The sequence below is a fragment of the Heloderma suspectum genome, chromosome 1, assembly GCF_057233095.1.
Source record: "Heloderma suspectum isolate Gila_16-S chromosome 1, 16-S_ref, whole genome shotgun sequence".
Classification (NCBI taxonomy): Eukaryota; Metazoa; Chordata; class Lepidosauria; order Squamata; family Helodermatidae; genus Heloderma; species Heloderma suspectum.
In genome coordinates, this window is record NC_139458.1 from 205,193,564 (window position 1) to 205,209,572 (window position 16,009).

At 51.6% G+C, this 16,009-nt stretch overlaps 1 protein-coding gene across 4 annotated transcripts in view; it reads left to right on the forward strand.

Annotated features, from left to right (window-relative positions):
• Positions 1-373: 373 nt before the first annotated feature.
• Positions 374-16,009, forward strand: part of SLC39A10 (solute carrier family 39 member 10) — a 66,840-nt gene continuing 51,204 nt past the window's right edge. For 2 of the 4 annotated variants that reach the window (XR_014785253.1, XM_084816423.1), the window contains exon 1: positions 779-931. The gene's annotated coding sequence lies outside the window, so the exon portion shown is untranslated. Of the gene's footprint in view, positions 932-5,205; positions 5,223-16,009 lie in introns of those variants that run through there. The other 2 variants (XM_084816403.1, XM_084816411.1) reach the window with 2 other exon arrangements.

Sequence of the window (16,009 nt, forward strand, 5' to 3'; positions counted from 1 at the left end):
CCAGAATGGCTGGCTGGGGCATGCTGGGAGTTGTAGGGCTTTTTTCTGTCTAAACAGGCATAGGATTGCACTCTAAGAAACGTCTTTTGGCATAAGCTCTTGTGGACTATTGCCCACTTCATCAAATGTGTGGGGTGTTATAAAGAGCCTGAGTTTTTTAATACAGTACATACGGTGGTGGTGATGAGAATGGTAAACAGTGAGGTCGGAAGGAAATTCAGGGTGCCCGTGGAGGGAGGCGTTATGGATCTTGGCCCGAGGGTCACTCCTAGCTATGGCCTTAATCTCTCTCTCTCTCTGCCTCTTTTTCTGCTCCACCCTTCAATGCGAAGTCTAAACTTTTAAAAGCCCCACGCCTTCTCCCCAGGGAGCCGCAGAAGAGTCGCGGATCTTCATTTGCACACCAAAAGCGAGGAAAGGACCGGGGTGGGCGTTCTCAGCGTCGCAGCCACCCCGGCGGCAATCGCCGCAACAGCAACCACGACCAAGACTCCAGCCCGGCCAAAATCGAGGGAGACAAGGACCCTCTCTTCTGCTCGAAGCCCCTCGCCCGACCGCGCATGCTCCCAACCCTCGACTGCGGAGGAGCGCCGCCGCCGCGGCCGCTGCCACCCCCCCTCCTACGCCATTTGCGTAGGGCTACTACGCTCCGCATCGGCCCTCCAAGGGCGGCGGGTGGTGCGGCTGCGTAGCCCATGCGCGCGCGTGGTGCCGTAGCTCGGCTTCGCGGAGAAGGTCGGCACCCGGCGTAAGCGGCTTTCGTGAATGGCGTAGCGGAAGAGGCCGTGGTGGTAGTAGTAAGTAGTAGCGAGCCCAGCAACCCGCTCACCCGCAGCAGCAGCACTGCGGAGTGGGAGGAGGAGGCGGCACCCGCGCGCGCGGCGGTTTGGTACCGAGCGGAGAGGGATGCACACGGCACACTCGCGCTGAGGTAGCTATAAAACCCCGTTTGTTTACATTCCCTCCCCCACAGAGGCCGGCCGGCCGGCTCTGCGGCGGCTCGCCGCCGGGCGGGCGGGCGCGCCCACGGCGGGCCCTTCGCCCCCTCGCCGGCCTCGGGGAGCGGGGGGGGCGCAGCTTCGGCGGGAGCGGGCTCCGCGCTCGCTCGCTCGCCCGCCCGCTGCCGCCTTCTCGCCCCGTTGCGAAGCGGGTGGGGGAGAGCGGGGCAGGGGGAGAGTGGAGGCGGGGGGAAGAAGGCCTCAGGCGGACGAGCCGGCTCCCCTCCCGTGAGACGCCTCCGTGTCTCCGCTTCCCCGCCGGGCTCGGCGCTTGCACGCCAGTCCCCGCCGCCCACCTCCTCTGCTGCGCCCACCCAGCTTCCTCATATTCCGCGGGGCGGGGGGGCCTCTGCTCCCTCTCCCTCTCCCTCTGCGCTCGCCTCAGGCCAAGGGGCCGGAGAGATTGCGGGGCGGGAGGAACGGAGGAGGAGGCCCCGGGGCCGGGGGGGTTGCACGGGGGTGAAGCAGGCGCTTGGCGGGTGGGAGCGCAAAGCGGCTTTCCCCGCCCCGCAAGGTGCGCTCGGGGAGGAACAAGCAGGAAGAACGAGGGAGAAAGACAAAGATAGTAACTCCCTGTGGGCTCCCGGGTTGTGCTTTTTAAAGTGGGGTGGGCGAGGAAGCTGGTGTGCTTTGGGGGGTCGCTTCCCCTCCGCCCGCGGCTGCCGGTGACCTGAAATGGCTCCTTGGAAGAGCAGCATCAACTCGGTATCGATCAGGCTCGGGGCCTCGTGGGGAGGCTCACCGTGTTGCACAATGCGTCCTCTCCCCTCCTCCTCCTCCTCCTCCTCGCCTCCTCTTTCCACCGTCCCACCCACTCGCATGCTCGCTCTGGGTCGGCCGGCTGGCTCTTGCTATAGATTTAAATGATCGGGCCTTGTTCACGTGTTATATATCCGAAGAGTGCAGGCCATCACCACGGGTGTACGCCTTTGTTCTCGGACTCTGGAGTGTCGCTGGCTCGCTTTTGTGAAAGAATCGAACCCCTTGACAGTCACGTAAAATATGACGGTCCATTGTTGCTTTGCCTTGCAAATTGCATTACTGTATATGTGTTTCAAAAGCCCCTCGCTTGATTTTTGGCCTAACCTCACACCCAAGCACCTTAGATTTAAATAAATCGGGCTTCCCCTGGCTTCCTGCTCCCCCGCCCCTATTTTCCCCCTAAAGTATGTTCTCAAAGGATCTTGTTGGAAGAAATCCTGTAAAAGTACTATATAATACAACACCATAAGAATAGAATTTAACTGTGACAATTGCAGTAACACTTAATTTAATAATCACAAAGAATTCACCTTGTGGTAGAGCCTCAGTAGTTTTGTCCTAACCTGAATGTGGTAAAGGAACTAAAAAGACACTGGTCCTAATCCTGCTCTAGCGGTCTACAAACAAGGTGTTAATATGCAGCTAGTTGTACAAGAATGTTGATGGTGATGCACATCAGGACATGCATCCCATTCAGTGCAGTGGGGTTACATTGCATTCTCATTTGGGTGCATGTTTGAATGTGCATCTTAATTTGCAACTGCGGTTCCCAATCCAATAACTGATTTGCACGCATATATACGTGGACCTCCTAAACTGGATTAGGCCATGTATTCTGCAAATGGAAGGTAATTTATGCTTGTTTGGTAGGGGAAAGCATTGTAATGTAGTAGGATTGTGGTGATTGAGGACACAGCTCATACTTCTCGTCATGAATTAATTTTGCATAGGAACAATGTCTCCCTTTTGATAGTATTGTATCAAAACACTTGCACATCAGCATCTGCCATACAGCAGCTGCTTGTGTACGTGAGAGATTTTGAACTAATAGTATAGAAAAGAAATTGAAGCAGGTTTTTTTTTTTTTAAGTATAAAGTGGGATGTCTGCCTAGTCCTGCAGTACTGACTGTTTGGATTGATACTGCTAATATTGCACTTGGCAGCAAAAAAGACAAAGTGTTCTAACTTTCTGTGTTTTGTTAACATGCCTCTCCAGAGCTTGGCAGAGTTTTCCTTGGTTTTAATAGGTTATAATTTTGAAGGCGGTATTTCTGCCTCCTGCAGATAGGCTTTCTTGTTGGAAATAGACAAGGTTTGTTTTTCAAAATCGGACTACAGATCTCCACATATTCCAGACTGTAAACTTGGATTGTAGCATTCATCTCGCTAGACAAGTAATCTGTGATGTCCTAATGAATATTGATTTGGTGGGATGTGAGGAGAGGTGGAGACTAAGGGTGCAATCCTATGCATGTTTAGACAGAAAAAGGCCAACTCCCTGCATTCCTCAGCCAGGGGGAATGCTGGGAGTTGTAGGACTTTTTTGCATGGGATTGCTTCCTAAGAATATCCATGGCTTCTAGTCATGATGGCTATATAAAACCTCCAGTATCTGAGGCAGTATGCCTCTGTATACCAGTTGCTAGAGAACACAAGCAGGGAAGGGGCTACTGCACTGGGGTCTTACTTGTGGGCCTCTCTCAAGCAGCTTGTTGATTTCTGTGTGAAGAGATGCTGGACTGAATAGGCCCTTGGTCTGATTCAGCATGGGTAATACATTCTTCCGTGGAAGTCAAAGTGCTAACACAAACTGTTCTCATCTTGAAGTGAACATTAATACGCAGTGTGGCTTGTTAAACGTCCAGGCTGATCCTGTCAGTTCAATGGGACTTACACCCAAATAAGTGTGTATTAGATTGTAGGTGTAGGCAGCAATCCTATGCATACTTTGCTGGAAGTAAACCCCATTGAACACAGTGGGACTTGCTTATGAGTAGACATGGCTAGGATAGCACTGTAAAGGTCCCATTCATTGAACACAGTGACACTTACCTTCTAAGTAAGCACTCATAAGGTCAGGCTACACCTTTTTTCAAAACAGCTTACATAATTACTTCATCAAGCTGCTTTATCAATAAAAGAAAACATTAACAAATGTTTTTTATGGCCAGCGTTCTGCCATCTGGGCATCTTATGTTCCGTTTGCTTTGAAAACTGTTTTTCACAAATACAAGGTTTAATTGTGCCTCTGCAGTAAGTATGATCTTAACCTTTTTTGAAATACTATTTTATGATGTGGGATGTGTCTTGGCCAGGTAGTGTTACCATTCTGGAGATTAAAGAATAGGTAGAGCTGGCTCTAGCAATTTACATATACATTTGCATTGCATATAATTTTTTATGGTTCAGGAGGGCTTATATATTTTTCAACACGGCCTTGCACATTTTAAGCATTTATTTTTAGGATGTTGCCTGTTCCCTGAGCTTGCTTGACAGTGCTGCCCTTCATTCCTGCCCATCCCTTTCTCATTAGCATGGTGTTGAGCGCCTCTGAATTATTCCTTCTTAAGATTGCCTCTAGGGGCTACAGACTTATGGCTAGAAGAGAGGGAGCCTGTACTTGGCAGCCTTTCAGTAAGGAGTATACTGAAGCCTAGCTTCATAGCATCAGAGAATTACTGGCTCTCTGAAGCCAGAACAGTGATCAAGACAAATGCATATAAGGGTGCCTCTTGCTTTCACCTTCTTCCTTGGTTTGCTTACTCTTTGCTTGTCTATTGATTACCTGTTCTGTGTGAGTGCAGTGTCCCTGAGTGAGAGCAGGGATTCCTTGACAAGTTGTGCCTATTGTTTGCCCACCCTGGGTGAGAGACAGGGGATTGGGGCTTCATGTACTTCTGCCCAGGGTGGGAGCCTGTGGTAGTTAGAACTGGGGCCTCCCCTGGGTGAAAGCCAGAGAGGAGAACTGCTTGCCACACTCCAGGTGAGAGATGAAATGAGCGTGAACTAATGGAAGCAGGTTGAATGGCTACGAAATAAGCACCTTCTTGTTCTTTATATGGCTTGGTTGGTTGGCAAGCATGATGTCTTGGTTGGCAAGCCTGATGTACAACCACAAGCTACAAACTATGATTGTGTCTGTTTGGCTGGGAGTGATTGTTGGATGAATGGAGTGTATGTGTTGAATGGTTGAGGGTGAGTGTTGAGAGTGTATGGGTAGTTCTGGTGTGGTAAGGATGTGCTTGGGAAACTGACCCAGGGACCCGTGGAAGGAGCACTGCTATCCCAGTGACTTGGGGCAGAAGGAAATATGACAGGAGGAGGGGCTTGGGACATCAAAGTAGAATGGGCCACAGATGTTAATACACTGTTCCCCTTCTACCCCCTTCCTCTAGCAATCACGTACCTGATAGCTCATCCGCTGAGCCCTCCTGTCTTGCAGTGCTGCTATTTAATGCCAGGTCAGTCCTCAATAAGACTGCACTCATTCATGATTTGACTTTGGATGAGAAGGCCGACCTGGCGTGGATTATTGAGACTCGGGTGGGTGAACTGGGTGCAGTTGACCCGACCCAGCTCTGCCCACCTGGGTGCTTGGTGCATCACCAACATATGTTGGAGGGCTGGGGGGAGGGCGGGGGAGAGTCACTGTAGTTCATAGAACCTTCATCATCAGGACACCACTCCACCTTGGAGCAGGCCTTGAGGTGTTGCACCTGCTGTTGGGCCATAGAGACAGATTGGGGATGCTGCTGGTGTACTGCCCACCCTGCTGCCCAGCATCCTCCCTGACTTGAGCTGGCAGAGACAGTCTCAAAGTGTGGTGTTGGAGGAACCCAGGATGGTGGTTCTGGGTGACTTCAACTTCCATGCCGAGGCTGTCTCTGGAGTTCCAGCTTGGGACTTCATGGCCACCGTGACAACCATGGGGCTGTCTCAGTTTGTCATTGGCCCAACACATGAAGCAGGGCATACCCTTGATTTGGTTTTTGCTCAAGTTGTGAGTTGGGTGGTCTGAAGATTGGGGGCTCCAAGTAACCCCATTGTCATAGTCAGACCATTTCCTGGTATGATTTGAACTCACGGTGTTCCTTCCCTCTTGCAGGGGTTGGGGACCCATTTAGATGGTCCGCTCCAGGAGATTGCTATAATCCAATGGATTTCTGAATGCTCTTAGGGATTTTCCAGTGGAGAGAGCAGGTGATCCAGCAGAGGCCCTAGCCTCACTGTGGAACAGTGAAATGTGGAGGGCCATCGACTTGATTGCACCTTAGTGTCCTCTCCAGCACTGTAGAGCCCGCTCTGCTCCGTGGTATACTGGGGAGCTGCGGTCAGTGAAACAGGCTGGACGTCGGCTAGAGTGCAAATGGTGTAAGATTCAAAGTGAAGATGAGTGAGCATGTTCTAGAGCACGTAATCGTGCCTATTGTGTGGTGGTGCAGGAAGCAAAGAAGGCTTATTTTGCTGCCTCCACTGCGTCCTCAAGTAGCTGTCCAGCGGAGCTCTTCTGGGTGGTTCGGGGGTTGTTAACACCCTCCCCAGGAAATGGTGTCCTGGCCCCATCGTGACCTTTTCGCATTGCACTTTGAGGACAAAATCGCTTGTCTCCGCAGCAAACTTGATGCTGTTGTTATCACAGTTCCAGTTGAGTTGTCTGATGCCACCACTTCCCCATTTTTGTGGGATCAGTTCCAGTTCTTGCGGCCTGATGATGTGGACAATTTTTTATTTTATTTATTTATTTCATTTCTATACCGCCCAATAGCTGAAGCTCTCTGGGCGGTTCACAAAAATTAAAACCAAACACACAATAAAACAATTTAAAATATATATAACATTAAAACCACAATATAACAATACAACCACAATAAAATCTAGCAGCAGTGCAGGAGTTTAACATACAGATTTAAAACAGCAAAGCTAAAAATTTAGAAAGCTAAAATGCCTGGGAAAATAAAAAGGTCTTCACCTGGCGCCGAAAGGAATACAATGTAGGTGCCAGGCGAACCTCACTAGGGAGCTCATTCCAGAGCCGGGGTGCCACAGCAGAAAAAGCCCTCCTCCTAGTAGCCACCCGCCTCACTTCCTTTGGCAGGGGCTCACGGAGAAGGGCGCTGAGAATGATCTTAAGGTCCGGGCAGGCACATATGGGAGGAGGCGATCCTTCAGGTAACCTGGCCCCAAGCCATTAAGGGCTTTGAATGTTAACACCAGCACTTTGAATCAGGCCCGGAAATGGACTGGCAGCCAGTGCAGCTGGAAGAGTACTGGCGTAATATGAGCTCGCAGGCCAGTCCGTGTTAACAATCTTGCTGCCCTATTTTGGACCAGCTGAAGTTTCCGGACTGTTTTCAAAGGCAGCCCCACGTATAACGCATTGCAGTAATCCAGACGAGAAGTTATCAGAGCATGGATAACTGTAGCAAGGCTATCTCTGTCCAGATAAGGGCGTAGTTGGTATACCAGCCTAAGCTGATAAAAAGTGCTCCGTGCCACTGAGCTCACCTGTGCCTCAAGTGACAGTTCTGGATCCAACAGCACCCCCAAACTACGAATGTGATACTTTAGGGGGAGTGCAACCCCCTCCAGAACAGATTGAATATCACCTAGCCGGGCAGACAAACCACCCACTAACAGTACCTCTATCTTGTCCGGATTGAGTTTCAGTTTATTGGCCCTCATCCAGTCCATTACCGTGCCCAGGCAGTGGTTCAGAACAGCCACTGCCTCACCTGGTTTTGATGAAAAAGAGAGGTAGAGCTGGGTGTCATCCGCATATTGATGGCACCTCAGCCCACCCCTCCGGATAACCTCCCCCAATGGTTTCATGTAGATGTTAAACAGCATGGGGGATAAAATAGAGCCCTGTGGAACCCCATGGCACAATTGCCATGGCACAGAGCAATAATCCCCCAGCGCCACCTTCTGGAATCGGCCATCCAAGTAGGAGCGGAACCACTGTAATGCAGTGCCTCCAACTCCTAAGCCAGACAGCCTATCCAGAAGGATACCATGGTCGATGGTATCGAAAGCCGCTGAGAGGTCCAGGAGAATCAACAGGGTCGTACTCCCCCTGTCCCTCTCCCGGCAGAGGTCATCCCACAGGGCAACCAAGGCAGTTTCCGTTCCAAAACCAGGCCTGAAGCCCGATTGAAATGGATCTAGATAATCCGTTTCATTCAAGAGTGCCTGGAGCTGTCCTACAACCACCCGGTCAAGCACCTTACCCAGGAAGGGGATGTTGGCCACTGGCCTATAATTGTTAACATCCTCTGGGTCCAGGTTGGGCTTTTTCAGGAGTGGTCTAATTACCGCCTCTTTTAAAGCGGCAGGCACCGCTCCCTCTCTCAAGGAGGAATTTACAACCTCCTGGACCCAGCCGGACAACCCCTCCTTGTTTGAGTTAATAAGCCATGAAGGGCAAGGGTCAAGCACACAAGTGGTCGATCGGACTTGGCCAAGCACCTTGTCCGCATCCTCAGGCCTCAGTAACTGAAACTCATCCAATAAAACTGGACCAGACGGTGCTCTGAACGCCTCTACCAATGGAACTGCATTAATGGTGGTGTCCAATTCATGATGAATCTGAGCGACTTTATCCTCAAAGTGCTGTGCAAACTTGTCACAGCGTGCTACCGAGGGTTCCACTGTCTCTCTCCCTGGCCCAGAATGTAACAGGCCGCGAACCACTCAGAAAAGCTTCGCTGGACGACACTGAGAAGATGCAATGCTGGTGGAAAAGAACTGTCTCTTTGCCACCCTCACCGCCACAGAGTAGGCTCGATAGTGGGCTCTTACCTGTGTTCAGTCAGACTTCGCACGAGTTTTCCTCCGCCTGCGTTCTAGCCGTCTCCCCTCTTGCTTCATTGCCCTCAGCTCAGGTGTATACCAAGGAGCTGGCCGGGCTCTGCTCAGAGGGAGAGGGCGCTTGGGCGCGATCGTGTCAACTGCCCGAGTCATCTCTGCATTCCACAGAGTGACCTGGGCTTCGACAGGAACACCAGCCATGCCAGCAGGAAAATCCCCCAGAGCCCTCTGGAATCCATCGGAATCCATTAATCTCCGGGGATGGACCATTTTAATAGGTCCCCCACCCCTGCAGAGGGGAAAGGCCGCCAGAAGTCTAAACCTCAGCAGGAAGTGATCTGACCATGACAAAGGGACAGATGTTAATTCCTCCACTTTCAGATCACCATCCTCCTGCCCAGTCGAGAAAACCAGATCAAGCGTGTGTCCTTTTATATGCGTTGGGCCAATAACATGTTGGGACAGCCCCATGGTTGTCATGGCGGCCATGAAGTCCTGAGCCGCCCCGGATACAGCGGCCTCAGCATGGAAGTTGAGATCCCCCAGGACCATCATCCTGGGGGTCCTCAACACCAAGTCCGAGACCACCTCCGTCAGCTCAGGCAGGGAGTCTGATGGGCAGCGGGGTAGGGGTACACCAACAGAATCCCTAATCTGTCCCGGGTACCCAACACAAGGTACAAACACTCAAGATCTGCGCTTGAATGAGCAGGAAGCCTGGAGAGGGAGGTTGAATTCCTATAGACCACGGCAACCCCCCCTCCCCGACGCTCAAGTCGGTGTTGGTGCTGCACTGAGTACCCAGGAGGGCACAGCTGGGAGAAAGTGACCCTTCCCAGTTCCCCCACCCAGGTCTCAGTAATACATGCCAGGTCAGCCCCCTCATCCACAATCAAATCATGGATGAGGGAGATTTTATTTTGGGCTGACCTGGCATTCAGCAGCAGCAGCACCAGACCCGAGGGCAGACTGGTAAGGCTGCCAGGAACCATCAGGTTGGGGGAAGAACCAGAAGAGGGGACAGCTGTAAGGTGTCTAGCCCCTCTTCTCCTCAGCTGGCCTGTTAATCCCCCAATGCCATACCTCCCCCTGCCCGTGACCACAGTTATGGTGGCACCTCCCCCACCCCCTGAGTTGCCCAATAGTCCTCCCAGGCACATATTAAAATGTTAGGATATAAAATGCTCAACAGTTTAAAAGAATATAAAAGATAAAAGAGAACAGCAGCTAAGAAGGAGCAGATAAAGTCCACGTTTGCCCCTTTCCCCTTGTCTTTAAAGCTGCTGCCCTCCGCTGCTGCTATTTGCTGCTGGTATTGTGGCTGCTGGTGTCTCTGGAGAGGCAGGTGGGTGGGTCTTCAGGTGCTGTTCTGTGCGACTCCCAAGTGCAACGCTAAGTGCTCCTTCCGGAGCAGCCTCTGGCAGCCCTGCCTTAAGTACCTGTGGGCAGGGGCAGAAGCAGGCTCAGGATCCACCCGGTGCAGCTGCTGGCTGGTCCTCCTTCCCCAGGCCCTTCCCAAGCAGCCTCTGGCAGCCCCGCCTTAAGTACCTGTGGGCGGGGGCAGAAGCAGGCTCAGGATCCACCCGGTGCAGCTGCTGGCTGGTCCTCCTTCCCCAGGCTCCTTCCCGAGCAGCCTCTGGCAGCCCCGCCTTAGGAGGGGACAAGGACAAGGTGCTTGCAGCAATGTGACCAACCATGTGCCCTCTCGATCCCTGCCCCTCTTGGCTAGCCGAGGAGGTATGGCTGGGTGGGTTCAGGGAGTGATAAATGCTTCGCTGCAGGAAGGGGTGGTCCCTGCTGTCCTTGAGGAGGCAGTAGTGCTGCCACTCATGAAGAAGCGCACTCTGGACCCAATGGTATTAGACAACTACCACCCAGTCGCAAATACCCCTTCCTTAGGGAAGGTACTTGAGAGGGTTGTGGTGGAGCAACTGCAGGCACTCTTGGAGGATACCAATTATCTAGTCCCATTCCAGTCTGGGTTTCAATCTGGTTATGGGACTGAATCAGCCTTGGTCGCCCTGATGGATGACCTTTATCAGGAGAGGGACAGGGGGAGTTCAACCCTCCAGCAACACCAGACAGGCTGCTTAACAAGATTTATTTATTATTAAATTTATTAATCGCCCATCTGGCTGGTCACCCAGCCACTCTGGGCGATGTACAACATATAATAAAAACAGTTTAAAACAATAAAATTCTACAAAAAAAACATTTTCTAAAATACCCTAACCCACCCCAAATGCCTGCCTGAACAACAACGTTTTTAATGCACGACGGAAGCTCATTAAAGAGGGGGCATGACGGAGTTCCCTAGGGAGGGAGTTGCACAGAGTGGGGGCCACCACAGAAAAGGCCCTCTCCCTCGTCCCCATCAGTCTAGCTGTCCTGGCTGATGGGACAGAGAGAAGGCCATCCGAGGCTGATCTTGTTAAGCGGCCTGTCTGGTGCTGCTGGAGGCGCTCCTTAAGATAGGCTGGGCCGGAACCATATAGGGTTTTAAAGGTCAAAACCAACACCTTGAATTTGGCCCAGAAAACAACTGGTAACCAGTGCAACTCCTTCAGCACTGGAGTGATGTGATCTCGCCGGCGGCTGCCTTTTTTCAGGCGAGCCACCGCGTTCTGTACCAGCTGCAGTTTCCGAACCATCTTCAAGGGTAACCCCACGTAGAACGCATTACAGTAGTCTAAACGAGAGGAGACCAGGGCATGTACTACCGATGGGAGCAGATGGTCGGGAAGGAAGGGGCGCAGCCGCCATATCAGATGGAGTTGATACAGTGTTGTCCGGCTCACAGCTGACACCTGAGCCTCCATGGACAGCTGGGAGTCCAAAATGACCCCCAGGCTGCGGACCTGGTCTTTCAAGGGTAGCTGTACCCCATTCAACACCAGGTCAACATCCCCCAGCCTCCTCTTGTCTCCCACCAAAAGTACCTCGGTCTTGTCAGGGTTCAGCTTCAGCCTATTCCTCCCCATCCAGCCACTCACCGTCTCCAGACATTTGGACAGGGATTCTATGGCCAACCTTGGTGAAGATTTAAACGAGAGGTAGAGCTGCGTGTCATCCGCATATTGATGACACTGCACCCCAAACCTCCTGATGATAGCCCCCAGCGGCTTCACATAGATGTTAAATAGCATTGGGGAGAGGATGGAACCCTGTGGCACCCCACAAGTAAGTGGCCACGGGTCCGAAACCTCCTCTCCCAGTGCTACCCTCTGGTATCTGCCGGAGAGGAAGGACCGGAACCGCCGCAATACGGTGTCCCCAATGCCCAACCCCTCCAGGCGGTCCAGGAGGATACCGTGGTCAACAGTATCGAAAGCCGCTGAGAGATCGAGGAGAACAAGGAAGGAGCATTCACCCCTATCCAGAGCCCTCCTCATATCATCTACCAAGGCGACCAAGGCCGTTTCTGTCCCAAGCCCAGGCCTGAAGCCCGACTGAAATGGGTCTAGATAATCAGTTTCTTCCAAGTGTGCCTTCAACCGCACCGCCACCACCCGCTCAATCACCTTGTCCAAAAATGGCAGATTTGAGACTGGGCGAAAGTTGTTCAAAACTTGAGGATCCAAGGAGGGCTTCTTTAAGAGCGGTCTTATCACTGCCTCCTTGAGGGCTGATGGCATCACTCCCTCCTCAAGGGAGGCGTTCACCACCGCCTTGATCCCCTCACCCAGTCTCTCTCTGCAGCTCATAATGAGCCAAGATGGGCAAGGATCAAGTAAGCAGGTGGTCGGCCATACCGATGAAAGCACCTTGTCCACTTCATCAGGAGGAAGAAACTGGAACCGATCCCACAAAACCGGTTTGCCACAGGCCGCCTCTTGCTCACTAACTGTATCCACAGCGTGCAGAGTAACACACCTAATCTGATCAATTTTATCTGCAAAGTGCCTTGCCAAGGCCTCACAGGAGGCCTTAGAATGCTCCAGTGGTTCCGGAGCCACAGGACCGACCAGGCTCCGGACCACTTGGAACAGCCTCCTGGGACAGCACTCTGCAGATGCGATGGAGGAAGCATAATATTCCTTTTTTGCTGCCTTCACCGCCACGTGATAGGCTGAAGATACAGCTCTAGCCCGTGTCTGATCATCTTTGGAGCGAGACTTCCGCCACCGGCGCTCTAGCCGTCACACCTCCTGTTTCAGAGCTCGTAACCGCGGATTGAACCATGGTGCAGTCCGAGCCCTGTTCATGGGGAGAGGGCGTTTTGGAGCCACCTGATCTAATGCCCCAGTGATTGCGGCATTCCAGTCACCCACCAGGGTCTCGACCGAGTGGCCGTTGGCATGCCGTAGAGAATCCCCAAGCGTGTTCAGGAATCCATTTGGATCCATAAGACGCCTGGGGAAGACCATTTTAATGGGTCCTCCACCCCTGCGGAGGGGTTGTGGAACCGAGAAGTCCAACGTCACCAGATAGTGATCTGACCATGACAAGGGGGTGGTGGATATACCCCCGACTTCCAGATCACTCCCCACTTCTCCAGAAACAAACACAAGGTCTAGTGCATGACCGGCTACATGGGTGGGCCCAGTTAGAATATGGTGCAGCTCCCAGGAGGCCATGGTCTCCATGAAGTGCCGAGGTGCTCCTGTGAGGATGGCCTCCGAATGTACGTTGAAGTCCCCCAACACCAGTAAGTTAGGGGGCTGCACACGCACATCAGAGACCAGCTCAAGCACCTCGGCCAGGGAGTCAGTCGTGCAGCGGGGTGGACGGTACACAAGCAGAATCCCCAGACCGCCCTTTGGGTCCAACCTCCAGTACATGCACTCAGCAACCTTGGTCTCCCGGAGAGGGAGTCTGGTGAAGACCAAGGACTCTCGGTAGATAACAGCCACTCCCCCTCCCCGATCCCCAGCCCTCGGCTGCTGTGCATACGAAAATCCAGCTGGACACATGGCTGCAAGGGTTGGAGCAGCAGCCTCGGCCAGCCAGGTCTCCGTAATACATGCCAGGTCTGCACCCTCATCCAGGATCATGTCATGGATGAGGGAGGTTTCCTGGGTAACAGACCTGGCATTGCAGAGCAGCAAACGAAGGCCAGAAGATGGGGTCACGCCTCCCCCAGCCATCCTTTGGCTCTGGACAGGCCCGGAGCAGGGGACAGATATTACACATCTCTCCCTTGTTCCCCTTACCTGGCATGGCCTGCCCCTAGCACTCCACCAGCGCCTGCCGCCCAGCCTCAGTATCTTCTGGCCCCCAACACTCCCCCCACTGCCTCCATCAGGTGGACACATGCCCCCTCACTCCCGCCTATCAGGCAGGCTACCCACCCCTAAAACCACAACAAAATCCCCTAGGAAAAAGAAAACACACACACACACACACACAAAACAATTAAAAATCCCCTTAAAAATAATGCCAGTAGATCTGCCTTGGATGGCCTTCTCTCTGTCCCATCAGCCAGTACAGCTAGGCTGGTGGGGATGAGGGAGAGGGCCTTTTCTGTGGTGGCCCCCACTCTGGAACTCCCTCCCTAGGGAACTCCACCATGCCCCCTCTTTAATGAGCTTCCACCACACCTTAAAAACGTGGTTCAGGCAGGCATTTGGGGTGGGTTAGGGTATTTTAGAAAGTGTTTTTATGTAGAATTTTATTGTTTTAAACTGTTTTTTTATATACTTTGTACATCACCCAGAGTGGCTGGGTGACCAGCCAGATGGGCGATTAATAGATTTAATAAATAAATAATTCTGCTCGATTTCTCATTGGCTTTTGATACCATCGACCATGGTATTCTCCTGGATCGACTCTGTGGGATAGGTATCGGAGGAACTGGGTTCCGGAGGTTCCGGTCCTACCTACGGGGCCAATTTCAGAGAATAACATTGGGTGACTATTCCTCAACCCGTTGGCAATTGAGCTATGGGGTGCCACAGGGCACTATCTTGTCACCAGTGTTGTTTAACATCTATATGAAGCCCTTGGGAGCAGTCATTAGGGGATTTGGAGCCAAGTGCCATCAGTATGCTGATGACACACAGCTCTGTCTCCCTGTGACATCTGAATCAGGAATGACTGGAAGCCCTAGACCAGTGCCTGAATTCAGTAATGGGCTGGATGAGGGCCAGTAAACTGAATCCTGGCAAGACAGAAGCCCTGTGGCTGAGTGGTTCCTGAGTCCGGGAGATAGGCTCATTGCCTGTTCTGGATAGGGTTGCACTCCCTCTGAAAGATCAGGCCCATAGTTTGGGGGTACTCCTAGATCCAACACTGTCGCTCGAAGCCCAAGTGGCCACTGTGGCTTAGGGTGTCTTACCAGCTTTGGCTGGTTCACCAGCTACAGCCTCTCCTGGACAGGGATAGCTTGGCCACAGTGGCATTAGTAACCTCAAGACTGGATTACTGCAATGCGCTCTATGCGGATCTGCCCTTGAGGCTGGTCCAGAAGCTGGAGCTAGTGCAGAACGCAGCAGCACGGCTGTTGTCAGGAGCTGCCCCTTTTCAGCATGTAACACCTTTGCTAAGGGAACTTCACTGGCTGCCTATTCGCTACCAGGCCAGGTTTAAGGTTTTAGAACTAGTGTACAAAGCCCTAAACAACTTGGGACCAGGATACATGAGAAAGCGCCTTCTTCACCAACTTGCCTGGTCACTGAGGTCATCAGAGGGCTTGCTCCTGGTGGTTCCACATGGACCTAAGGCTTGGTTGGAGTCCACCAGGAAAAGAGCGTTCAGTGTGGTCACCCCCTTCTTGTGGAATTCCCTGCCTTCGGAGGTCAGGCAGGTGCCAACGTTGTGTTGCTTTCGGCACCTCCTGAAGACATAGTTATTTTGAGAGGCCTTCTCTTAAGTGACTAGCCGCAGTTTATTGTTCAGAATCTGTTCTTTTAAAATGTTTAAAATGATTTAATTATGGGGCTTTATTTTATCTTGTTCACCACTTCAAAATCTTTGATGTGTAGTGGTACATAAATATTGTAAATAAATAAATATATAGCTCCACTTGCAGAAGATGGAGGGAAAGCTCTGATTCAGCTTGCTACTCAGGGTTTTAGCCCCAAACATTTTTTACTCTCTCCCAGTGAGAAGGGAAACATTGAATTACAGGACTGGCTTTAGAAACACTGATCTGTATATATCAAATATGTTAAGGATAGAATATTTCAAATTAAATGTAACGTAATTCTAGGTATCTAGGCTATTCTGTTCTTCAGATTTTTTAAAATCCTTGTCAGATACCAAGATGGACATTTCATAAGCAATAATAAAAAATAACAATTGTGTGTTATTTCTACTCTTTTCCTAACACAAATGTGCATAGTTTCAGATGAATATAATGGGCAAACCATGTCTATTTATAATGTAGAACCTTCTGCCTATATAGTGTAGGGCCAATCTTTTTTTTGCTTATGAAACTGTAAAGCACCATGTACGTTGAGGCTGTATATAAATAATAAAAAGTAATGAAGAAAAGCCCACT